The sequence below is a fragment of the Sus scrofa genome, chromosome 14 (assembly GCF_054392235.1).
Source record: "Sus scrofa isolate SSC_HxYL_T2T_F1_AM1 chromosome 14, Sscrofa_HxYL_maternal_Yorkshire_Landrace_v2.0, whole genome shotgun sequence".
Taxonomy (NCBI): domain Eukaryota; kingdom Metazoa; phylum Chordata; class Mammalia; order Artiodactyla; family Suidae; genus Sus; species Sus scrofa.
Window position 1 is genome coordinate 20270775 of NC_139396.1, and position 26505 is coordinate 20297279.

A 26505-nucleotide genomic window follows, 5' to 3' on the forward strand; every position below is an offset into this window, starting at 1 on the left:
AATTCCAATTCCTCATTGCTTTGTTGTGTGTTATGGTTTTTCGTGGCTTGCGGAGGAACGGATCTTTCTGAACAGGGTCAGTGGTAGCACTAGCAAGATGGAAGCCATCATATAGAGTCATACATCAGGCCACTGAGAGCAGGAGATGAGCAATCAGGCCAGGGATCAAACCTGCATCCTCATAGAGACAATACTGGGTCCTTAATCTGCTAAGCCACAGCAGGAACTCCAGTGCCCGTGTGTTCTGATGGGGACATAAAACTCTAGGCTCAAAGGGAGTTAACAGAAAGAGTTCTGAGTGGAGACATGAGCCATTGTAACCAGGCACATGCGGGATAGTAAAATATGAGGGGAAAACCTTGCTCCTATACAACCCAGAAATAACATATTTTAAGATGGTACACAAACATTACGAATGAAAGTGTACTATAAATTTTCAAAACTCTGTGGATTTTTAATTATTACATTTCTTTGCCAATTTTAACTTGAGCTCTGTTTGCTTTTTGGAGACCACAGGGTTTTTATCTGTGTGTGGGTGGCAAAAAGTTCTGCGGTAATAAGAGATGTGGAGGTGATTTTCTTCTTGCAAAAACTGACCTATTGATCTATTAACAGGCCAAGAGCCTGAAGGCGCAGCACATGGCCACTCTACTACTTTTCCCCCAATAATCAACAACAACAACGAAAATTTTTAGGTTAAGCTCTCAGAAAAAAAAAAAAAAAAGAATATAGAAAAAAAGAGAATTTAATTTTTATTTTTATTTATTTTTCACTTCAGACTGGTGGAAACATCACTGAAAATGATTTCCATCTACAGACTCCAAGATTTTATTTCTTATTTCTTCTTTTTTCCTCCTGAGGATCCTGGGGCAATTTACATGGGTTGTAACACTTCACAAATAACATCCCTTATAAGTAGCTTATAAATTATGCTCTAAGTAACCAGAACATATCACGGAGTAGAATTTATCATGACAGACTATGATCACAAGATCCTTGATGGAAAAGTTACTGAATAAAGGAACTATTATTAAATAAACATCTCACATCATTATCGATTTTAAAAATTATATTTAAGGGTTCCCTGGTGGCTCAGTGGTTAAGGATCTGGTATTGTCACTGCTGTGGCTTGGTTTGATCCCTGGCCTGGGAACTTACATATGCTGCAGGGGCAGCCAAAATAAAATAAAATACTAGTATTTTTATTAAAATATGTCAGAAATCTCCTAATCCGCAAGTGACAGAAATCTCAATTCGGCTGGGTGTTGCATTCCTTAAAGCCTCGAGAAGCTGCTGACTCGGCGGTAGGTGGCGCCCTCGAGTCCCAGCTCCCCAGCCTCCCAGAATACTCTTGCTGCCAGAACGCAACTCCTTTCAGGTTCCAGCAAGGTAAAGAGAATCTTCCTAGGCCCCTGCCAGGCAGATAAAGGAAGCTCTGCTTGCACCGCAGGGCTAGCATCAGTCCTCCTAGCCCTCCCTCTGTGATCAAACCCATGAATATGCAGAGGCTTAGCAGAGCCGGCTAGGAGCAGGGCCAGTGCTACGTGGTGTCACGCTCTTGAGAGCTGAGGGCAGGAATCCCCCAAAGGCTGTGGGGGAGCCCTGCTCTTGGAAGGAGGAGAAAGGAGGTGTGGCCAGCAAATGAAAATTCTTCTACAATCAACCCCCCCAATTTTAAGACATTCTCAAGCTGAAATGTGCTTGGCACTGCCTTCCACAATCCTGGGAGGTCATTTCAGGAGATCCTCCTGTCTCACCGAGTGACTTTGTCATGGCTGAACTCTTGCTTAACGTTTTTCTTTTCAAAATTATTTATAGAATCAATTTCATTTTATTTTAAAATTTTACTTTGTTGTAATAAAAACACTTCACTTCAAGAGACCTACCCTCTTAACATATTTTGAAGTGTATAATACGGCATTGTTATATAGAAGCCTAATGTTGTACAGATCTTTAGAACTTATTCATCCTGCATCACTAAAACCTTGTACCTGTGGGACAGAAACTCCCAATTTCCCCCTCCCCACGGCCCCTGGCCACACTATTTCTTCCTGTTTCTAGAAATCTGGTATTCCAGGGACCTCATATAAGTGGAACCATACAATATTTATCTTTCTGTGACTGGCTAACGTCACATAGCATGTTCTCATCTGTAGCATATGGCCGGATTTTCTCCTTTTTTAAGGCTGAATAATATTCTATTGTATGTATCAACCACATCTTTTTAATCCATTTATCTGCCAGTAGACATTAAGGTGATTGCTATATCTTAGCTCTTGTAACCAAGCTCTTGTTTCTGTTTTCTCTACAGATAGAGGAGCTGAAATCCAAGCAGATGTAACCTCTGCTGTGATCACTTTAGCAACCGTTTATTGAGTGTTTGAAATTCATGATTCTCAGCATTTCTGAGTCCCTTCCCCCCACAAAAATCTTTGCAACGAAACTGGGGATCAGATGTGTCCCAAATACACTTGGATGTAGCGCTCTAACCTGGGGCTTTTGGAGGATACTGGACTCCTCTCATTTTGGAGTCTCCAAGGTGTGGCTGAATATGCACATCCATGTTTTCTGAACTGGGAAACCTGATAGTTTTTACTGCTTTAGAAATATGGGATATAAATATTTCTCTGGCCTCCTGAAAAGATAAGAAAATAAAGCCTTCACCCTCATCAAGGAAAAAAAGAAACTGGATTGAATAGCTTGTGAAAAGATCTTTGAAGGTTAGGGACAATGAGAGTTTCAGAACATGGGGTGGAGAAGTCTCTGAGGAAAGAAGAGGGAAAGAAGCATCTTCCTGAAACCAGGCAAGAGTCAGAGGAAGGCTTCTCTCGGGCACGAGGCCTCGCCCCTCCCAGGCCTCAGAACCCTACTCTCCACCTGATTATTCCACGAGGTACTCACTTGGCAAATGTCTCAGGACACCCACAAACCCGAGAAAAGAGAGATGAAGTACAAGACATGCAGTGCAGTGATGATGGGGAAACCTCGTGTTTCCCGTCCCACTTAAAATAAAGCTGAGGGCCTCACTGTGGCCGACATAGAGCTCCATGAACTGGCTTCCACCAGGGCTCCCATCACCCAGACATCACACATGCACTGACCTCCTTCCTGGGCTTCCACCTCAGGACCTTTGCACTTGCTGTTCCCTAGGATCTTTCTCCAGGATCTCTGCATTTGCTGACATCCACACGGCCCAATCCCAACACTATCTTCCATACTAACAGAGAGAGACCTTTCATGACTATCTGATATAAAACAAGCACCCGCATCAGTCTACAACACTTTATTTTGTTTTTTTTTTTGTTTGTTTGTTTGTTTTTTGGTCTTTTTTCTATTTCTTTGGGCCACTCCCGCGGCATGTGGACGTTCCCATGCTAGGGGTCGAATCGGAGCTGTAGCCACCGGCCTACGCTAGAGCCACAGCAACGCAGGATCCGAGCCGCGTCTGCAACCTACACCACAGCTCACGGCAACGCCGGATCATCAACCCACTGAGCAAGGGCAGGGACCGAACCCGCAACCTCATGGTTCCTAGTCGGATTCGTTAACCACTGCGCCAGGACGGGAACTCCTACAACACTTTATTTTGCTCAAATTTTCTTTGATTTCATCCCCTGATAGTATTTATTATATGTTATTAAGTGAAAATATAGGGTCCAGAAAATAAAGGATTTTTCTGTTTTATTTTGTTATTTCAGAACTGTCTTAAAAGGTTCTGATGTATAGTGGAACATTATGCTTAATTAGTATTAACAGAACCGCTTTTCCTTTCCCCTCCGTTATCCCAGACCAGGGATGGACTGAACAAATGGAAGAGAATGCAATGGTCAGAGGCAGCAGCAGATGGCGCTAGAGAGACAATGCAGGAACCAAAAACTGCTCTTAAAAAAAACCTTTCCGCGTGTGCGCGCACACAAGCTGAGTACTAAAATTTAAATAAAAACTTGGAGTTGAAGGGACTCTTAGTTTTGTAAAAAATGAGCGACTCTTGCTCTAAACACCTCCATTCCCCCTCTTCTGCTTCTCACCCCTAAAGTGCAGAAAATCCTAGCATGTAAAATGTTAGTGCCAGTGACCAAGAAAGCTGAGCCTCCGGATTTCCCACACTCACTTCAAAGGGGTAGGAGTTCTCATAGCATCATCAGCCTCTTGTCTGGATACCCGATGACGAAATATCTAACACATTTGAAAGAGGTTATCTTGAAGAGGTCTTGTTCTAAGAACTAGTCATTGGGAATGTGAATGGCACGGGATCTTAGAGTACTTATAATGACAAAGCTGTTTGTATCTTGACTTCGTTTTTTACTTCATTTATTCATATTTATATTCATTTTATTTTTTGTCTTTTTAGGGCTGTGCCTGCGGCATATGGAGGTTCCCAGCCTAGGGGTTGAATTGGAGCTTCTGGTGCTGGGCTATACCACAGCCATAGCAACATGGGATCCAAGCCTCCTCTGTGACTTCCAGCAATGCCAGATCCTTAACCCACCAAGCAAGGCCAGGGATTGAACCTGTGTTCTCATGGATACTAGTCAGATTCGTTTCCGCTGAGCCACAACAGGAACTCCTTGATTCAATTTTTTTTAACTTTTCTTTTTATGGCCTAAAGTCAAGGAATGTGTGTTTGGGACTAGACTATTCTCTTTCATAAAAAAATTTTTTTTTACAAAAACAGTTTTTTACATTGTTTTATAGTATCTCAAAACACCTTTGTGTACTTTTTTGGACATGGAGAATGATGGGGGGTGTGTACTAGTCAGGAGTCTCCAAAGAAACAGAACCAATAGGATGTGTATATGGAGAGAATGCGGTTTATTATAACGAATTGGCTCTTGTGGTTATGAAGAGGGAAAGTTCAGATCTGCAAAGACCCAGGAGAGCTGCTGATGCAGATGAAGTCTGAAGGTCATTTGCCAGAGAATTTCCTCATTCTTGGGGGAAGGCTAGACTTTTTATTCTATTCAAGTTTTGGATTGGATGAGGCCCACCCACCGCAGGGCAATCTGTTTTACTTAGTCTATTTATTTAAATGTTAAACTCATCCAAAATTACCCAGACAGACACATCCAGAATATTATATATATATATATATATATATGTTTTTCTTTTTTGCCCACACCTGTGGCATATGGAAGTTCTCAGGCCAAGGATCAAATCCCAGCTGCAGCTGTGACCTATACCACGGCTACAGGAATGCTGTGTCCTTAACCCTCTGCACTGGGCTGGGGATCGAACCCATGTCTTAGCAGTGACCCAAGCCATCACAGAGATATTGTATCCTAAACACACTGTGCCACAGCGGGAACTCCAAGAATATAATATTTGACCAAATACCTGGGCAGCCCATAGCCCAGCCAAGTTGACACATAAAATTAACCATCACAGGATGAGAGGGACACTCAGACTCATCTGTTGATTTAAAACAACGATAACAAAAAACTCATCTCCAGTGTATTACTTCTCAGGAAGCCTCTGGACGGTTTGCTCCAAAAAAAGTTAATGCATAAAACAACAAAAGGAAAGGATCTAGGAGTTCCCGTCATGGCTCAGTGGTTAAGGAATCCGACTATGAACCATGAGGTTGTGGGTTTGATCCCTGACCTCGCTCAGTGGGTTAAGGATCTGGCATTGCCGTGAGCTGTGGTATAGGTCGCAGACGTGGCTTGGATCCCGAGTGGCTGTGGCTCTGGCGTAGGCCAGCAGCTGTAGCTCTGATTAGACCCCTAGCCTGTAACCTCCATATGCTGCGAGTGCGGCCCTAAAAGGACAAAAGACAAAAAAAATTAAAAAATAAAAAAAAAGGAAGGGATCTGGAAAACAAAGAACGGAAAGAGAGTCAAGTCATTTTCACTAATAAGCCACAGTAAATGATATCTGGAGTGGAAAAATCGAGAAATAGAATACAGGCATGTTATTTGGCAACAGGGGGATAGACGCCAAAAGAATGATCCAGGAGAGCTGAAATGACAGCTGAAATGACATGCCTCTACTCGGGTGATCAGTGTTACAGATTTGCCCAGAACTCTCCCAGTTTCGGCATCCCTTCAAGCCCACAAGACAGGCAAAATGTTTTAAAGGAATTTAAAATATCAAGTGATGACTAGGACCTGAAGAAGCAGAAACTCTTATCTTGCTACTGGAAGAGTAAATTGGTAGAGCTGCCCGAGAGTAGTTGGGCAATATCTGGAAGATGTAGAAACATCCTTTTCTTATGACAACACACACAAGCAAACAAAACCCCCAAATGACAACAATAACAAACCCAAACCCCAAACTCTTTTGCACATATGTAGCAAAGTACCAAAACGTGTTCACAGCAGTAGCACTATTCATAAGGGGGAAATAAAGACCGGGAAACATTCAAAAATGTTCAGTGTGATGAATAAATGAATAAATTACATGATGGAATATTATAATGGATAAGATAAATGACCTAGAGCTATATGTATCAATGGTCCATATCCTAAAAAAATAAAATTGATAACAAATGCAGTTTCCAAATGAAACATAAGGGAGGATACCATTTATATAAATTTCGAAGTAAACTTTTTGTTGAAGAAATTTGTGTAAATATTAAACCATGCAAAATATTTTGCAAACAAAATGGGGCTAGAAGAAAACATCAAATGTAGGGTAGCAAATACTTGTTGGGACTGATGAAGAGGTATGGGGCTCAGAAAACCAAAAGCAGTGGTTTAGCTTTATCTCTAATACTTTCATATTATAAAATATATAAGATAAAATGTCTAGATTTGTTTTTCTGTGTAATGGGTACAAAAGTGTTTATGACATATTATTCCCTGTATCCCACTGCCATTTTTAAGTTCTCAAAATTTAAAAAAAAAAAATTGAATATGGGAGTTCCCTGATGGACTAGAGGGTTAAGGGACTGGCATTATCAGTGCTGTGGTGCAGGTTTGATCCCTGGCCAAGTGAACTTCTACATACTGTGGGCCCAGCCCCCCTCCCAAAAAAGAATATAAAAATAGTACGAGATCCCTCAAAATGGTGAGACTATAAAGTGAAAAAAGCTATAAAAGAGGAGTTCCTGTTGTGGCGCAGTGGTTAACAAATCCGACTAGGAACCATGAGGTTGCAGTTTCGATCCCTGCCCTTGCTCGGTGGGTTAAGGACCCAGCGCTGCCATGAGCTGTGGCGTAGGTTGCAGACGAGGCTCGGATCCCAAGTTGCTGTGGCTCTGGCATAGGCCAGTAGTTATGGCTCCAATTGGACCCCTAGCCTGGGAACCTCCATATGCCACAGGAGCGGCCCAAGAAAAAAAAAAGGCTATAAAAGACTATAAAAAGCTAGTATGCTTTTTTGTTAGAACAAGCTTTCTTTTTGGAGAGAAAAGATGAGTTAATTTATCCCAAATCAAGCAATGCTAAATAACCAGTCTTGATGAGATGAGAAAATATTATGGGCATATGAGCCTGGATTCCCCAGAAAGCGATGCCTGAGTCAAAGGTGGGTGGGTACGGACACCAGAGAGCAGAAGTAGAGCACCATGAACTGGCCCAGGAAAAGAAGGGAAGACGACACAACACGAGGGTGACTTCTCAGGTCACTCGTCAGTGCGAATGAGGGTGGGGTTCACCAGGACTCTGTGGAGGCGGGGGCGGAGGGGGGAGAATGACTCTGGGACGTGTCTCCATCAGTCCTCTTCCCCAGTGACCAAGGGCTGCCCCAGGAAGCGAGGGCACCCTCACATTCCATGGGAGCCAGGGAGGTGTCCACGGCATCTGAGAGGCCCAGGGTCAGCAGGTAGGGATACACCATGAAGGGGAGGCAGGGTGCTGCCAGGTGTTCCCTGCATGGAGCTTGTTGCTCCCTCCGTTGCTGGAGGAAAATGCCAGCAGAGTGAATATGAAGGAGGCATTGCCATTCCTTCTTTATATCTCCTTGTGGTTCCTTCTTTATATCTTTAGTTGTGGAAGATCTTTTCTGGCAGATTCCTGTCTTTTCCACCCAGGGTTGTTCTGCAAATAGTTGTAATTCTGGTGTGTTCGTGAGAGCAGGTGAGAGCTCAGGGTCTTTCTACTCTGCTGTAGTTTCTAATCAACATATATGATTTCACCACATTGTCTGCATGCTAAACTGTCTCCAATTATCCAATGTAGCTACTTTTTGGAACTTTCCATTTAAAAGATCATACCTGAATTTTATTTATGAATATGTATATAAAATTGATTATTTATTCATTTATTTGCTTTTTAGGGCCGCACCCGCAGCACATGGAAGTTCCCAGGTTAGGGCTCACATTGGAGCTGCAGCTGCCAGGTTATGCCACAGCCACAACAATGTGGGATCCAAGTCACGTATGTGACCTACACCGAAGCTCATGACAACTCTGGATCCTTAACTCACCGAGTGAGGCCAGAGATCGAGCCCGCATCCTCATGGATACTAGTCAGGTTCGTTGCTGCTGAAACACAAGGGGAACTCCCTATATAAAATTTAAATATCATAATCTAGAGGGTATGAAATGGTATACGAGCTCAAGGACAGGGTTATAATTCTAAAAGTATAAGTATTCAAACTTATTTAAAAAAGAAACACTCTTCATAGCAAAGCAAACAACAATAAATCCCTAAACAAAACGCACACACATATGCATGCAGTCAAGCAGGCACACACACACTCATCTGCTTTCTTTTTTTTCTTTTTTTTTTTTTTTTTAGGGCTGTACCTGTGGCATGTAGAGTTTCCCAGGCTAGGGGGCTGAATCAAAGCTGCAGCTGCCGGTCTACACGACAGCCACAGAAACGCCAGATCTGAGCCATGTCTTTGACTTACACAACCACTCCAGGCAACAAAGGCTCCTTCACCCACTGAGCAGGGCCAAGGGATGGAACCTACATCCTCGTGGATACTAGTCAGGTTCTTAACCTGCTGAACCATAACGGGAACTCCATGCCTTTTATTCTCTATACTTGGGAATTGGCCAAGGCAGGACAGGAGACACACTTGAGTGCCTTTGGCATCCAGACAGGTAATCCAAATAGATTAAGCATTCATAGGTAGCTATGGAGACTACACTGAGCTCCAGAGTGCACACTGCGCCCAAAGAAACTTAACAGTTTTATCTTTCCTTCTGCATTCAATGTGAAGACAAGGTGACATGTATAAAACCGAATGTATTTGGGAGTTAGGTAATACATGGGAGGGAATTATGAAAAGTATAAAGAATTTTAAGGACAAAATGCTATCACTGTTATACACCCAGAAGACCACTTCATTTTAAGAGGCATCTGGTGCTCTCAGAAACTTTAGATAGTTCATAATCTAGTCAACAAGTAGCAGATGAATTAAAAATATATTTGGGAACTCCCTTGTGGCACAGCACGTTAAGATCTGGTGTTGTCACTGCGGCGGCTCAGGTTGCTGCTGTGACACAGGTTTGATCCCTAGCCCTGGATTTTCCACGTGTTGCAGGAGTGTCCAAAAAATATGTATATATATATTTGCATTAATTATTAACTAAGATGTAAAGGTAGGATGTACTGGTTATCTCCAACAATGCAGGAAGGAACTGAGCCTTTCAAATCCATGACTTTGGCTTTTTGCTTTGACCAAAGATCAACGTGGGCTGCCATCTGCCTGACTCACTCTCCCAGACACAGTGGGTCCTCTCTCCCAGACCACACATTTGCAGATATAATAGCTGTCATTCTGGCTTCCATTAATTTAGTTCCAGAAAACTCCAGACACAATTTTATCTGCAAAATGGGGAGGAGAGGACAAAGCATCAATCTCTTAAATTATTCACAGAAACAAGACAGGTTTTATTCCAGGCTGTAATTCATTTAAGAACACAAAGAGGACCTTGACCTTAATCCATTTGGTCTAGTTTTAAAAGAAGTATCATTTTCTTACTTTTAAGGTGTTTTTAACTTCAGGCTTGGTTATTGGTAAATAGTACTGCAGTGAATACTGGAGGGTACATATCTTTTTGAAATAGGTTTTCTCTGGATATATGCCCAGAAGTGGGATTGTATGATCATATGGTAGCACTATTTTTAGCTTTTAAAGGAACTTCCATACTGTTCTCCATGGTGGTTGCACCAATTTGCATTCCCACCAACAGTGTAGGTGAGTTCATTTTCTCCACACCCTCTGCAGCATTTAGACTTTTTGATGATGGCCATTCGGACAGGTGTGAGGTGATTTCTCATAGACTTGTATTTCTCTAATAATTAGCAATGTTGAATATCTATTCACGTGCCTTTGGCCATCTGTATGTCTTCTCTGGAGAAATATCTATGTAGTGCCTCTGGCCATTTTTTCTTTGGGTTGTTTGTTTTTGGATATTGAGCTGCTTGTATATTTTGGAGATTAATCCCTTCTTGGTCACATGGTTTGCAAATGTTTCCTGCCACTCCATACACTGTATTTTCATTTTGTTTATGATTTCCTTTGCTGGGCAAAAGCTTTTAAGTTTAATTAGGTCTCATTTGTTTATTTTTGTTTTTATTTCCATTACTCCAAAAAGATATCTCCGGGATTTACGTCCAAGAATGTTCTACCTACGATTTCCTCTAATTTTATAGTATTCGGTTTTACATCTAGGTCTTTAATCTATTTGGGGTTTATTTTTGTGTATGAGAATGTTCTAATTTCGTTCTTTTACATGGAGCTGTCTAGTTTTCCCAGCGCCACATATTGAAGAGACTGTCTTTTCTCTATTGTATCGTCTTGTGTCTTTCGTTGTAGATGAATTATGTGCCATAGGCGCATGGGTTTATTTCTGGGCTTTCTATCCTGTTACTGATCTCTGTGTCTATTTTTATGTCAGTACCAGACTGTTTTGGTGACTGTATCTTTGTAGTACAGTCTGAAGTCAGCAAGCCTGATTCCTCTAGCTCCATTTGTGTTTCTCGGGGTTGCTCTGGCTATTTGGGGCCTTTTGTTTTCCTGTAAAAATTTTAAGATTTTTTTGTTTGTTTGTGTTAGTTCTACAAAAAATGCCATTGGTAATTTGATAGGGATTGCAGTGAATGTGTAGATTGCCTTGGATGAACAATATACTCTTAACTAGGGAGATCCTAGACTTTCTCAAGAGCTGTGAGCTGACATGTAAATTAGTTTGAGCCCATTTTTTAGGTATACACATAAGCTTGTAGTTGTGGTGTGTTAAAATCTAATAGGGAGGTGATGCCTTAGAAAATATTTTTTGAGTTTGTGTAGCCAAAAGGAAGCAGAAACCTGTGGTTACTTAAATGAGGTTAAAATGAATTCCTTCCCTCACCTAAATGACCCATATAGCCAAGTTTCTATGTGGTACAATGCATCAGGTAAGCACTTAACTCCCCTACCACACTGCTTTCTGCTTTTTAAAATCTTTTTCTTTATTTCTTTCTTTTTCTTTTCTTTTTTTTTTTTTCTTTTTAGGGCCACACCCGAGGCATATGAAATTCCAAGGCTAGGAGTCGAATTGGAGCTGTAGCTGCTGGCCTACACCACAACCACAGCAACAGGGGATCTGAGCTTCATCTGTGACCTACACCACAGTTCACGGGAACATGGAAGCCTCAACCCACTGAGCCAGGCCAGACACCGAACCTTTATCCTCATGGATACCAGGTGGATTCGTTTCCACTACACCACAATGGGAACTGGGGACTCCTCTTTTTTTTTTTTTTTTTTTTTTGTGGAAGTTCCTAGGCCAGAGAATGAAGCTGTGCCACAGCCGTGACCCTAGCCACTGCAGTGACAATGCCAGATCCTTATTCTGCTGCACCACAGGAAAAGACCACTTCTTTTCACTTTGATTTTTCATTTCAGCTTAAATGTCTCCCTCTGAGGAGAGCGATATGGTATCCGGGAGATTAAAACTAAAGGAAAGGAGTTCCCATCGTGGCTCAGTGGTTAAGGAATCCGACTAGGAACCACGAGGTTTCGGGTTCGATCCCTGGCTTCGCTCCGTGGGTTGAGGATCTGGCGTTGCCGTGAGCTGTGGTTGCATCGCAGATGCGGCTCAGATCCCGCATTGCTGTGGCTCTGGCGTAGGCCACCGGCTATAGCACTGATTAGACCCCTAGCCTGGGAACCTCCATATGCCGTGGGTGCGGCCCTCAAAAGACAAAAGACAAGGAAAAAAAAAATAAAAATAAATAAATGCTTAGGATTTGAGACTTGTTCTCAAAAGAGGAATGGGCTCAACCCAACTTGTCCGGGAAGGATACAAGTTTCAGCTCTTGTTTGCAATACGTAAAGAAAGCTGTGCCTATCATGACATGGTTCTTCCTCTTTTCCTACCTCCCCCCAAGGAACATTAAAAAATGCTAGAAAATACAAAAGGGGGGAAAAAAACACTCAGCCCTCACCAAGACAGAGAAATTAACACAGAGAGGGAGAAAACCTGCAAACAAGCTAAAGTACATGGACACCCACCATACCATCTTTGAGCCAAGTACAGAGATACAACAACGTGGTAAAAAACATTATGATAGCTTTAATAAGTAATCAGAAGATTATGGACATGATATTTCTTCTGCTTGGAGTATGGGACCAAGAAAAACCAAGGTGAAATTTGGGATTGTGTAACTGCCTGGGGGAACTAATGAGCCACAACAGATGGTTCTTGGTCCTGTAGTTAATTGCTCTACATGCACATGAGTGTTTTGCCCTTTAAAATTTTAAATTCTGTCTTGTAACCACCATATGGTCCCCTGTCATCGGCATAGTTTTCTGTCACTTAAGCAGTGACTTATTTATTATACTCCAAAAAAAAAAAATATTTGCAATGTGAATAAGGAACTGGGACTGGTAAGAATTCTTCATTACAATTCTGTTTCTGAAACTGATTGCCGAGTTTCTCAGAGCATCACCTCACATTCCCTGAAGCCTACAAACTCACAAAATAAATACTTGCCTTAGAGCAAAGCATGAGCAGAGCTATTCTGTCTGAGTTTCTTTCTTTCTTTCTTTCTTTCTTTCTTTCTTTCTTTCTTTCTTTCTTTCTTTCTTTCTTTCTCTTTTTAGGGCCATATTTGTGGCATATGAAAATTCCCAGGCTAGGGATCAAATTGGAGCTCTAGCCACCAGCCTCCCCCCCCCAGCCACAGTAAGGAAGGTTATGAGCCACGTCTGCAGCCTACACCACAGCTCATGGCAATGCTGGATCCTTAACCCACTGAGAGACCTCATTTTATTTTATTTTATTTTTATTTATTTTTGCTTTTTAGGGCCATACCTGTGGCACGTGGAGTTTCCCAGGCTCAGGGTTCAATCGGAGCTAAGCTGCCAGCCTACACCACAGCTCATGGCAACACCAGATCCTCAACCCTCTGAGGCAGGCCAGGGATTGAATGCTCAACCTCATGGTTCCTAGTCGGATTTGTTGCGGCTGCACCATGACAGGAAGGCTCTGACTTCATTTTAAAAGCAAGACGCAGACAGAATTACACAAAAAAGTGACCCAGGAAATCCTTTTGCTTCTTTCTTGAGTAGAGGGGCAACTGGGTCATTTTCTTCGCTGAGGATTTTCCCTAGGACTGTTTTGTCTTTCTGGGGTAATGTAAGCTGAATTTGGCTACAGTCTCATTCTGTGTTGCATTTATTGCGTAATTGAGGTTCTCCATTTTTCTTTGAGGAAAAGCGTAAGAAAGATGGAAGAGAAAAGGAAGGAGAAGAAATTGCACTAAGTGCTGTATCTTTTTCAACTTGGGCATGAAAAAGTCCCCTTCAAATGACATGGCTACTCTTTTTTTTTTTTTTTTTTGTCTTTTTGTCTTTTTTAGGACCACACTTGCGCCATGTGGAAGTTCCCAGGCTAGGGGTCTAACTGGAGCTGTAGCCGCCGGCCTACACCACAGCCACAGCAACACCAGATCCGAGCCGCATCTGCGAACTACACCACATCTCATGGCAACGCAGGGTCCTTAACCCACTGAGTGAGGCTAGGGATCGAACCTGTGACCTCATGGTTCCTAGTCGGATTCGTTAACCACTGAGCCATGACGGGTCCTCCAAGGACATGGCTACTTTTAAAAATATTTTTTTTATTAAACTGTAGTTGATTTACAATATTGTGCCAATTTCTCTTGTACAGCAAAGTGACTCAATCAGACATACATATTCCTTCTTTTTAATATTCTTTTCCACCCTGATATATCCCAGGAGATTGGATATAGTTCCCAGAGCTATATAGTAGGACCTTACTGTCTATCCATTGTGAATGTAATAGTTTGTGTCTACTAACCCCAAAGCCCCAGTCCATCCCTCTGCCTCCCTCTTCCCCAGGGCCTCGCTACTTTTTGTTTTTCTTTTTACGGCTGCACTTGCGGCATATGGAAGTTCCCAGGCTAGGGGATCCAGATGGAGCTGCAGCTGTAGGCCACCACCACAGCCTCAGCAACACCACATCTGCATCCTATGTCAGCGCTTATGGCAATGCTGAATCCTTAACCCGGGATTGAACCTGCATCCTCATAGAAACAACATGGAGTCCTTAACCTGCTAGGCCACAGTGGAACTCTGGACACACTACTTTTAATTCCTGCCACCACCATGTGGGTGGTACAGTGAACACTTCCACAGGCTAGTCAAGACCATGGCACTTCTAGAGAAGAGGATATTAAAAATCTTTGAGAATATTATATAGAAAATAATATTCAGAACTTGCAGGAAAAGATGGCTGGGCCACCTCTACCAATAGCCAATGACAAGAATGGCAAGAAACACAAACACAACTGGTCATCAGGCAGCCCATGAGGAGAAAGGTTAACTGAAAGCCATCATCTCTGAAAAGAAATGCTCAGTGAGGAGTTCCCGTCGTGGCGCAGTGGTTAACGAATCAGACTAGGAACCATAAGGTTTCGGGTTCGGTCCCTGCCCTTGCTCAGTGGGTTAACGATCCGGCGTTGCTGTGAGCTGTGGTGTAGGTTGCAGACGTGGCTCGGATCCCGCATTGCTGTGGCTCTGGTGTAGGCCAGTGGCTACAGCTCCGATTGGACCCCTAGCCTGGGAATCTCCATATGCCACAGGAGCGGCCCAAGAAATAGCAAAAAAACAAAACAAACAAACAAAAAAAAAAAAAAAAAGAAAGAAATGGTCAGTGAAAGAAATAGAACAGCCAGCTTGGCCTGGGTAAGCTTCTGGGCTTGGTCTAGAGAAGTTTCTAACCAGAAAACACCCCCCAAATAAAGTAGGAGCGAACAAATCCTGAGGATTCTCACACTGGCCCCTTTTTCTCCCACCTGCTATGAGCAAAGGAGGAAAAAGGGGAAGAGGTAAAAAGAAGCCCCTCACGCTGGCTGCAGGGGCAGGGTGGGTTGGGGCAGCTGGGGCTTCCAAACTCACCATTGGCGATTCATCAAGCTGGAAGGAAACTAGAGAAAAGGCAAAATTATTATACTTGCAAAGAGCTAATAATTTTCATGAATAAACACTTGAGGGAAGGGGGCAGAAAAAAGGAACAAAAACCATTTGCTCGCTGAAGGAGAGATGGTGAAGGACGAAGAGACCCACGGGAGAGGTTTCAGGCCCCGCCCAGGAGAGGTTTCAGGCCCCGCCCAGGAGAGGTTTCAGGCCCCGCCCAGGAGGGAATGACCAATAGGATCCCACAAAGCCTGCAGACGGCTCCCCAGACAGCGAAAGGAGGCGGTTCCCATACCGTAGAACTGGTCCACAGCGGTGAACGCCTGTGGCATATGATTAAACCAAATCGCAGAAGCAGAAGGAGGCTGGCGAGTCTCACCTGGCTGAACTGCCCCGTCCTGAAGTGGCCACTCCCCAGGAAGGCGGAGGACACAAGAGTGGCCATGTCCAGTCCTTCTGCCCACTGAGAGTGGGGATGGGAAAAGCTGGGGGAGAGGAGCCCTGGGACCCATTTCAGAGATTAGCGCTGCCTCAGGTAAGCAAAGCTTTAAGATAACTAAGTAAAGACGTCTCAAATCTTTCTTTTCTCTTAACCCTTAAGAAAATGACTAGAAAATGAAGAACGGAAATGGAAATTCCAGCTTACATAACACAAGGGAACACCTGTAACGTCACATCTCAGTGCACTTGAAGCAGGGCAGCTGAAGGCAGGGGGGATTCAGAAACCTTAAGAACACAGTATGAGCAGGTCTCACATGCAGCTGGGAGAGCAGAAAATTAAGTGGGTCAAACAAGCTGGTGCTCTCCGCCATGTGCCAACCGGTAAAGCCTGCAGAGTTGCACAGAAAATTTTGAAGAGAAAACCTTAGAGGAGAAAGTCTTTGAGAATTCAAGTGCTGTGATGGCTACTGAGACCAAGAGCAGAAATGAAGAGGGGTGGGAGAACCTTTCATTTCTGGTTGCCATGGGAGCGCAAGGAACAGACAACAAGCCCAGGGTGCTTAGTTAGGGCTTAAGTACTTTAATTACAGTCTTGTCTTCAGTGCCTGCAATATCTCCTAGGTCAGGGGCTTTCAACTCGTTTTGTTCTGGACTCTGAGTAAGAAATATATTTTCAGTTATACACACAAGTTTGTATTACTAGCAAAGTTTTCATTTAAAAGTACATACTCGGAGTTCCCGTCGTGGCGCAGTGGTTAACGAATCCGACTAGGAACCATGAGGTTGCGGGTTCGGTCCCTGCCCTTGCTCAGTGGGTTAACGATCCGGCGTTGCCGTGAGCTGTGGTGTAGGTTGCAGACGCGGCTCGGATCCCGCGTTGCTGTGGCTCTGGCGTAGGCCAGTGGCTACAGCTCCGATTCAACCCCTAGCCTGGGAACCTCCATATGCCGCGGGAGCGGCCCAAGAAATAGCAACAACAACAACAAAAGACAAAAAAAATAAAAAAATAAAAAAATAAAAGTACGTACTCTTGGAGTTCCTGCTGTGGCTCAGCTGTAAGGAACCCAACTAGTATCATCGAGGATATGGGTTCAGTCCCTGGCCTCGCCTCACTCAGTGGGTTAAGGATCTGGCCTTGCTGTGAGCTCTGGTGTAGGTTGAAAATGCATCTCAGAGCCCATTGTTGCTGTGGCTGTGGTAAAAAAACCTCTCCCGTGGGTCTCTTCGTCCTTCACCGTCTCTCCTTCATTTAACCCTAGCCTGGAAACCTCCTTGTGTCTCAGGTGTGGCCCTAAAAAAAGCAAAATAAAACAAAATCAAATTAAATTTTAAAAGTACAGACTCTTACTACATAGGATGCAGTCTGAAGTTAATACATTTTTCTATTTTTTAAATGCAGCTGCTGTAATAAGACCTCAAGATTTCCCAACGGTCTCCACATCCTGGTATTCAGATCTGTGTTATCCCTTCCCCTTGACGGAGGGCACAACCCGAAACCCATTTCTTTATTTGTAATTATTTATGTATTTATTTACAGTTTCATTGAGAAATAATTGACATGCATTACTGTGCAGAGTAAAGGTATACAGTGCGGTGGTGTGATTTACATATATTGTGAAATGATTACCACCGTGGGTTTAGTTGATATTCGTCATCTCACAGATACAATGAAAAGAAAAACCAATTTTCTCTTAGTGATGAGCATGCATGGGGTCTACTCTCTTAACAGCTTTCCAATATTCCATGTAGCAGTGTGGAGTATAGTCATCATGTGGTACCTTCCATCCCTAGTAATTATTTATCTTATAAGTGGATAATGTGTGTTTTTTTCTTTTTTTCTATTTACGGCTGCACCTCTGGCATATGGAAGTTCTTGGGCCCGGGGTCAAATTGGAGCTGCAGCTGCAGCCTAAGCCATAGCCTCGGCAACCCTGGATCTGAGCGGCAGCTTAGAACTATGCTACAGCTTACAGCAACACGGGAAACTTAACCCACTGAGCAAGGTCAGGGACCAAACCCCCATCCTCACAGAGACAATGTTGGGTCTTTAACCTGCTGAGCCACAATGGGAACTCCGTAAATGGATAATCTTTTGACCACTTTCTTCCAATTCCCCCTCCCCCAACCCTCTACCTCTGGTAACTACATATATGATCTCTTTTTCTACGAGTTGTTTTTCTCTTTTTTAAGATTCCACATATAAATGAGATCACACAGTATTTGTCTTTGTCTGATTTATTTCACTTAGCATAACACTTGAGGTTCTATCCATGTTGTCACAGATGGTAGGATTTCTTCTTTTTATGGCTGAATAATATTCCACTGTAGTATATCTACACCAAAATTTCTTTATCCATTCATCTGTTGTTAGGCTGTTTCCAAGTCTTGACTATTGTAAATAATGCTGCTATGAACATGAGGGTGCAGATATCTTTTAGAGTTAGTGCTTCTGTCTTCTTTGGCTATGTTCCCAGAAGTGGGATTGCTGTCTCACTTAACAGTTCTATTTTTAGTTTTTTGAAGGACCTCCAAATTCTGTTTTCCAGAGCGGCTTAACCAGTTTACATTCCCACCAACACTACACAAGGGTTCCCTTTTCTCCACATCCACACCAGCATTTGTTATCTGTCTTGTTTTGGGGTGTGTGTGCTTTTTAGGGCTGAACTTGCAGTATATGGAAGTTCCCAGGTTAGGGGTTGAATCGGAGTTGCAGCCACACCACGCCAACTCAGGATCCAAGACAAATCTACAACCTACACCAGAGCTCATGGCAATGCTGGATCCTTAACCCACTGATGGAGGCCAGGGATGGAACCCTCATCTTCATGGATGCTAGTCGGGTTTGTAACCTGCTGAGCCACAGTGGGAACTCCTCTCTTTCTCTCTCTCTCTGTTTTTGTTTTGTTTTGTTTTGCTGTGCCTGCAGCATGTGGAAGTTCCCAGGCCAGTGATGAACCTGTGCCACCACAGCACCCAAGCCACTGCAGTGACAACACCAGATCCTAAACCCATTGTGCCGCAAAAGAACTCCTTATCTCTTGTCTTTAAAAAAAATTTAAAATAACTTTTATTAACGTATAGTTAATTTACAATGTGATAATTTCTTTCTTTCTTTCTTTTTTTTTTTTTTTTTTTTTTTTTTTTTGTCTTCTTGCCATTTCTTGGGCCGCTCCCCAGGTCTATGGAGGTTCCCAGGCTAGGGGTCAAGTCGGAGCTGTAGCCAACAGCCTACGCCAGAGCCACAGCAACACGGGATCCAAGCCACGTCTGTGACCTATACCATAGTTCTTGGCAATACCGGATCCTTAACCCACTGAGCAAGGCCAGGGATTGAACCTGTAACCTCATGGTTCCTAGTTGGATTCCTTAACCACTGAGCCACGACGGGAACTCCAATGTTGTGATAATTTCTGCCATACAACAAAGTGATTCATTTATACATATAAATGCATCCGTTCTTTTTCAGATTCTTTTCCTGTATAGATTTTCACAGAATATTGATTAGAGTTCCCTGTGCTATAGAGCAGTTCCCCATTGGCCAGTCACTCCATATACCAGAGTGTGCATATACAAGCCTCAAACTTCCAATCCATCCCTTCCCCATCTGTCATTTTCAAAGTCTGTAAGTCTCTTTCTGTTCTGCAAATAAGTTCATTTGTACCCTTTTTTTAGATTCCACATACAAGTGATATCTAATGATGTTTGTCTGACTTGTTTCACTTAGTGTGATAATCGCTAGGTCCCATTCATATTGCTGCAAATGCCATTATTTCATTCTTTTTTATGGCTGAGTAATATTCCATTGTATACATGTACCACATCTTCTTTATCCATTCCTCTGTCGACGGACATTAGAAAAGATACATCCACCCCAGTGTTCATGGAAGCACTATTTACAATAGCCAGGATATGGAAGCAACCTAAATATCTCTCATCTTTTTGATGTGGCCATTCTAACAAGCATAGGGCAATACCTCATTTTGGTTCTAGTTTTCATTTCTCTGATGATTAGTGATATCGAACATATTTTCATGTACCTGAAAACTCATGTCTAACCAGTAGACTATGGCAAAAGGCATCTGTCACCCTTATGATTATGCTATATTGTATTTGACCTCTGTCTTTACACACAGGAGCAAGAGATTCTCTTTGCTGGATTGATGAAGTAAACGACCGTATTGAGGACTTAACAGCAGCTTTCAGCCAATAGCCAAAAAAATCTGAGGTTCTCAGCCACGTAGCTACAAGGAAGTAAACTCCATCAACAACCTGACTGAGCCTGGAAGTGGATCTTCTCCCACTGAGGCGCCAATGAGACTAGCTCTAGGGGTAAATAGCCACATTTTGCTATGACACCTTGTCTGTGATGATGTTATTGGACAAATGCTCATGTCAGGTTTCTCCCCTCCCATTACGACAGCCTGCACTAGTTTCAGAAGCTTCATTTTACTGCTGCCCTGCAGTTTCAAAATCATTTCTTAATAGTAAACACATGCTTTCATGGTACTGTTCTTCTGTGATAAATGACTCGATTGCATTATGTACATGGAGCAGTTAATGTCCCTAAATTGCTATCGACAGAGTAGTGCAAAGAGGGTGAAGTCTTCCTGAAGCTTGTCCCTCATAACCACAGCTTCCCTGCCAGTGTCCTTCCGTCATAGTCTCAGTGGGGCAAGGCCAGTAATTAAGAGAAGGGGCTCTAGCACCTGACCTCCTGCGTATGGATTCCTCACATTACCACTTACTAGCTGAGGAAACGATTACAGAATTACCAATACAAAATTAGATATGAAAGTGACAAATAATTTAGGATGAAAAAACAAATTACACATACCAGCAAATACCATAAGCATCAAAAAAATCCAAAGAGGATTTCCTTTTGTGGCTCAGCGGTAAGGAATCCCACTGGGATCCATGAGGCACATGGGTTCCATCCCTGGCCTTGCTCAGTGGGGTGCTGCCATGAGCTGTGATATAGGTCGAAGGCTCTGCTCAGTTTCGGCATTGCTGTGACTGTGGCGTGGGCTGGCAGCTGCACCTCTGATTCGACCCATCCTGGGAACTTCCATGTGCTGCAGGTGTGGCCCTGAAGAAAAATCCAAAGATAGTCGATATTTTTATTAATTAGCTTTCTTTCTTTTTTCTTTTCTTTTTTTTTTTTTTTTTTTTGCTTTTTAGGGCCACACTCTCGGCATATGGAAGTTCCCAGGCTAGGGGTCTAATCGGAGATGTAGCTGCTGGCCTACACCACAGCAACGCCAGATCTGAGCTGCGTCTGTAACCTACACCAGAGTTCACGGCAATGTCAGATCCTTAACCCACTGAGTGGGGCTAGGGTTCGAATCCGCATCTTCATGGATACTAGTCGGCTTTTTCTGCTAAGCCACAATGGGAATTCCCCCTTTCATGCTTTTGAGAATATGTTAGAATATAATTTAAAGAGCAACAGCACCCAGCCGCACGCACCTGGACTGCCATGAGATTTTATTTTTTTTTTTTTTTTTTTTTTTTTTTCTTTTTTTTGTCTTTTTTGTCTTTTGTTGTTGTTGTTGTTGCTATTTCTTGGGCCGCTCCCGCGGCATATGGAGGTTCCCAGGCTAGGGGTTGAAACGGAGCTGTAGCCACCGGCCTACGCCAGAGCCACAGCAACGCGGGATCCGAGCCGCGTCTGCAACCTACACCACAGCTCACGGCAACGCCGGATCGTTAACCCACTGAGCAAGGGCAGGGACCGAACCCGCAACCTCATGGTTCCTAGTCGGATTCGTTAACCACTGCGCCACGACGGGAACTCCTGCCATGAGATTTTAAAACATTTTCTTCTCATTTATTTCAAACAAAAATGAATGGAAACTCACAGAAGAATTTCCACTGGTGCTAAGGCCTGAAACTTTAATTTCTCTTGGCAGCTGGCTCACAGATCAGTGTAACCTTAAGTCAATCTCTTTAAACCTAATTTTCACTCTCTGAAAAGGGTCACAATAATCATCTCACAGTAGTTTCAGCGTTTCATAAATTTAAATAATTATTCAAAGTTCTGAAAAATTTCACAAGAACTGTCTCAGTTCACTACAGCCGTGTAACAAATTTCTCCAAGACTCACAGAGCCTCTGAGGTCAGCTGTTCAGGCGTGGCTTATTTGGGTGTTTCTGGCTCAGGTCCTCCCATAGGCTGCAGCTCAGCTGTCAGCCCCACCTTGGGCTCATCTGAGGGCATGACTGGGGCCGGGAGATTTGAGTCCCAACTCTCCCCATGCCTTAGCTCCTCCTTGGCTGTTGGCCTGAGGCTTCAGTTCCTCCCCATGTAAGCTAGGGCTGCTCTAAAATGATCTCTGACTTCCCAGTGCAGGCAGTGAGAGAAAGGGACAGCTAGCCCAAGAGAGAAGTCAGTTTCCTCGATGACCTAATCACATCTGGGACCTGACTTCACTTTTCCAGGATACTATGGTCACCCAGGCCTACCTGGTGCCATATTGGAGGGGACTCTCCAAGGGTGTGAAAACTGGGAGCTGGGCTTCACGGAGGGCCACCCTGGTAGCTGGCTACCGCAGGTTCCATGGAAATGCTCAGCTGGGAGAGACAGGTGGAATATCCAGCTAGTTTTAGAGGAAAATCAGAATTTATGTCTGCTTCTGCAAATCAGACATCAGTCACAGTTCACCCTGGAAGTGGCTACATCCGCTGCCCAAATTCTCTGTGGTGGCCCAAAGTCTGCCCAGCCTGGAGGATTTTCCAGTTATTATTAGAGCCACGCTCCACACAGAAATGATGAAAAACACTGGCATTCTTGGATCCTAATCCCTCAGGGTCCCCAGAGCCTGCCAGTCAGCCCATCTGTACCCTAGCTGCCCCCACCTCCACCCCAGTGAGTGCTGGTGAAGGGTCACCTCCAGGAAAGGGCATCTTGTCCCTCCAGCCTGGAAACCAGGATTTTTTTTTTTGTCTTTTGTCTTTTGTCTTTTGTTGTTGTTGTTGCTATTTCTTGGGCCGCTCCCTCGGCATATGGAGGTTCCCAGGCTAGGGGTCGAATCAGAGCTGTAGCCACCGGCCTATGCCAGAGCCACAGCAACGCGGGATCCGAGCCGCGTCTGCAACCTACACCACAGCTCACGGCAACGCCAGATCGTTAACCCACTGAGCAAGGGCAGGGATTGAACCCTCAACCTCATGGTTCCTAGTCGGATTCATTAACCACTGCGCCACGACGGGAACTCTGAAACCAGGATTCTGACCACAGGAGTGCAACTTCAGATCAGCCCGATGATGACGACTGAGAGCAAAGCCCGGTGTCACCTGGCCTGAATCTCATTTTATGCTGTCTTGCTCTGCAGGTGTGCTAAGAGCGGTGAAAGGCAAGGTGTTAGGCTAATTAACACAGGACATCTAAAAGCAATTTTACAGTCTTATGCCTGAAGTGTTTCTGGTCCTGTGTCAAAGGAAGGAATGTCCAATGAGCACATCGATTGGGGGGACAATTAGTAAAGTCATAACTGTGTAGTACAGAAGGCTAATTTTTCTTTTTTCCTGTTTAGAGTCTCACCTATGACATATGGAAGTTCCTGGGCTGGGGCCAAATTGGAGCTGCAACTGCTGGCCTATGCTATAGCCACAGCAACACCGGATCCAAGCCATGTCTGCGACCTATGCCACAGCAACACTGGATCATTAACCCACTCAGTGGGTTAATACCCACTGAGCGAGGCCAGGGATCCAACACGCATCCTCAGGGATACTAGTCAAGTTCCTAGCCTGATAAGCCACAAGGGAACTCCAGAAGGCTGTTTTTGAAACTAAACTATGCCTGCCCCTGTCCTCGGTTTTTCTGTCAATTTTTTTCAAAATGAAGATTTAAAACAAAAATTTCCTGCCACGGGATGGTCACTTATATTCAACTGTTTGAGGTTTCAGAAAATCCTTGATTTTGAAATGGTTGAAGGCTGAGAGACAATGTTATAAAAAATACCTTTGTGGAAAATAAATGGTGTGCTAGTTTCACGTTTTCTTAAAAAATTCTAATATGAGAAGGTTAGAGCAACTGAAAATCAAGCCAGGGAGGCTGCACGTGGCCAGCATCATGATGAAATGTTGCACAGGGATGTGTGAGAAATCCTGTTCAGAACTGATCCTGATCCCGTGCTGAGCAGGCCAGCAGCATCCGATCCCCTGTGGTGGGGGGCGGAGGGGGGGGTCCTTTTTGGGCTGCAAAGTTACCCTGCAGGGTACTGCTCACCCTCAAACAACCTCTACTCTGCAGAGGCAGATAAAAAGCGCGTACACGTAACTACCACACAGGCCTGGTGAAATCAGGATAAAGTCATCTGGAAATTCCAGAGGAAAAAGCATTAATACCTACTGGGACAATTCATATATCCTACCTGGGTTTATCGAGACCTGCTGCATGGCCACTAAGTGTGCTAGGACGCAAAGAGAAAAACTGCAGTCGTGGTGGAAAGATCTGGATCTGAATCAACAGCACCTTAATACAGGTGTGCAGTGCTGTGACCCTCGCAAGAGCAGATCCATGTGGATGGCGCTGAAGCCACTTCAGGGAGAAGCCAGTTCTCTCCAGGCGGTTGATCAAAGTTCTCTGGAGGGAGCCACACCTGGAGCGTTGAAGGGGAGGGTGCCAGCTGGCAAGGGCAAGCAGGATCTATAGGGGGAACATTCCAAGAGCTGCCACAGGTACAGTAACATGAAAGCATTAAACACCCCAGCACATTCCAAGAACTGTGAGTTACTTGGCAGTTGCTGCATTTACAGGATACAAGGAAGAAAGCCAGGCAGCCGAAGGTCCAAGTTGTGGATGGGCTCAAATACATGTGAAGAGATGTAGATTCTTTTCTGTAGGTGGTGAGCCTCCCTTGGAGGTCTGGGGACAAACCCGATGAAGAACCTGAACAAAGCTATGGCCCCATTCCTTGAAATGATGCTCACAAATACAGTTGTGTCTACAATTTCAGGGGGTCTCCAAGAACCCCTGACTTGGAATCCCTCAGACCCATGGCTGGAATTCACACTACAGGGGGAGGATCTGATGCTCACTTCAGAACCCCTTTCCAGGTGGGCCTCAGAGAGACAAAGCAGAGCAGAAGCCATTGGGGAGCTACTGAACACATCTCAAAATGTGCAGTCCAGGAGTTCCCCTCATGGCTCAGCAGAAACCAATCTGACTAGCATCCATGAGGTCGAAAGTTCGATCCTTGGCCTTACTCAGTGGGTTAAGGATCCAGCATTGCCATGACCTCTGGTGTAGGTCGGAGCCACGGTTTGGATTTGGCTTTGCTGTGGCTGTGACTGTGGTTTAGGTGCTACAGCTCCGATTTGGCCCCTAGCTTGGGAACCTCCATGTACCATGAGCGTGGGCCTAAAAAGACAAAAAAAAAAAAAAGAAAGAAAAAGAAATGCAGTCCAGAACTGTGACATTCCCTTGCTTCTAACACAAGTCCAGTGCACCACCAGTTTAATGGCATCTCTTTGGGAAGAAGAAAAATCTGCATTCAATGGACATTATTTTTCAGTCTAGTATTTTTCATGGAGGATTCTTTTGGTTGGGGCATAGATTAACTGAGTCCAAAGTCTTGCTATCTTTTTATCTAAATTACCTATTATTGGAAATCATCTGGAGGTTTTGAAAGAGAGAGTCTCCACCCTTAGTCAGGTCGAGAGACTCAGACATAAGAGATGAGCCTTGGAGTTCCCCTCATGGCTCAGTAGTTAACAAACCCAACTAGTATCCATGAGGACACAGTTTCGATCCCTTGCCTCACTCAATGGGTTAAGGATTCGACGTTGCTGTGAGCTGTGGTGTAGGTTGCAGACATGGCTTGGATACAGCGTTGCTGTGGCTGTGGTATAGGCTGGCAGCTATAGCTCCGATTAGACCCTAGCCTGGGAACCTCCATATGCTGTGGGCACAGCTCTAAAAAGAGTAAAAAAAAAAAGGGAGAGAGAGAGATGAGCCTCTGTCCTCTACCTCAACTGCATTATTGGGTTGTGTATACCATGGGCAGCCATATACACCGAAACCCACATTTCTATTCAAAATGGGACTTTTCAGTAAAAATCAGAGACACCCAAAATTGTCACCAGAGGCCTGCTCCAGCGGCCAGGGAGTGTACACTTTCCCAAAGAAGACGGACGGACATCGGCTTTTGCATCGGAGACAGCCTCCTTGTCCCTTCTTTCAGGGAGCTGGACTGCTCAAACTTTATTGGCAACAGTGGTTGATTATATTGACGGTTTTTCACTACAGATTACATCACAGTGTTAAAAGTACATTGGTTAACTATTACATGGTATAGCAGCTACACATCATGTTTTAAGATCTCTATCTTAACTAAACTTAGTGAGTACTTTGAAGAGTTCACAGACACAAGAATTTGGCATTCACAAACCTTGTTTGTAGACTGGTGCTTATCTTCAAAGCGTTATGGGGGAGATAGTGTAAGTAAATATAAACCAACTTAAACTAAGTATCACTTAAAAGCTTCTCTAACTCATAGCTATGTGTCTTGGTCAAGAATAGTGTATGTCTAACTTCTATGAACCTCATTAAAATCCTAACTCTAAAGTTTACTGTATAACTAATTAATAGATAAACACTATGTTTTAACTAAGTTGGATTTAAATAGGGGAAAGTCCTTCAGGATGAAATTCTTATTATATTATTGTTGTAATTTCGTTAAATCACAAATCACCACAGGAAAATAAGAATGGGAATTAAGAATAATAAGCAAATAATCAG

The 26505-nt window shown here is 43.7% G+C and overlaps 1 long non-coding RNA gene across 1 annotated transcript; it reads left to right on the forward strand.

The window, feature by feature from the left end:
- Positions 1-15648: 15648 nt before the first annotated feature.
- Positions 15649-20268, forward strand: LOC106505875 (uncharacterized). The gene is made up of 2 exons (XR_001300710.3): positions 15649-15856; positions 19896-20268. It is a non-coding gene; the product is annotated as an uncharacterized LOC106505875 (long non-coding RNA).
- Positions 20269-26505: the final 6237 nt, after the last annotated feature.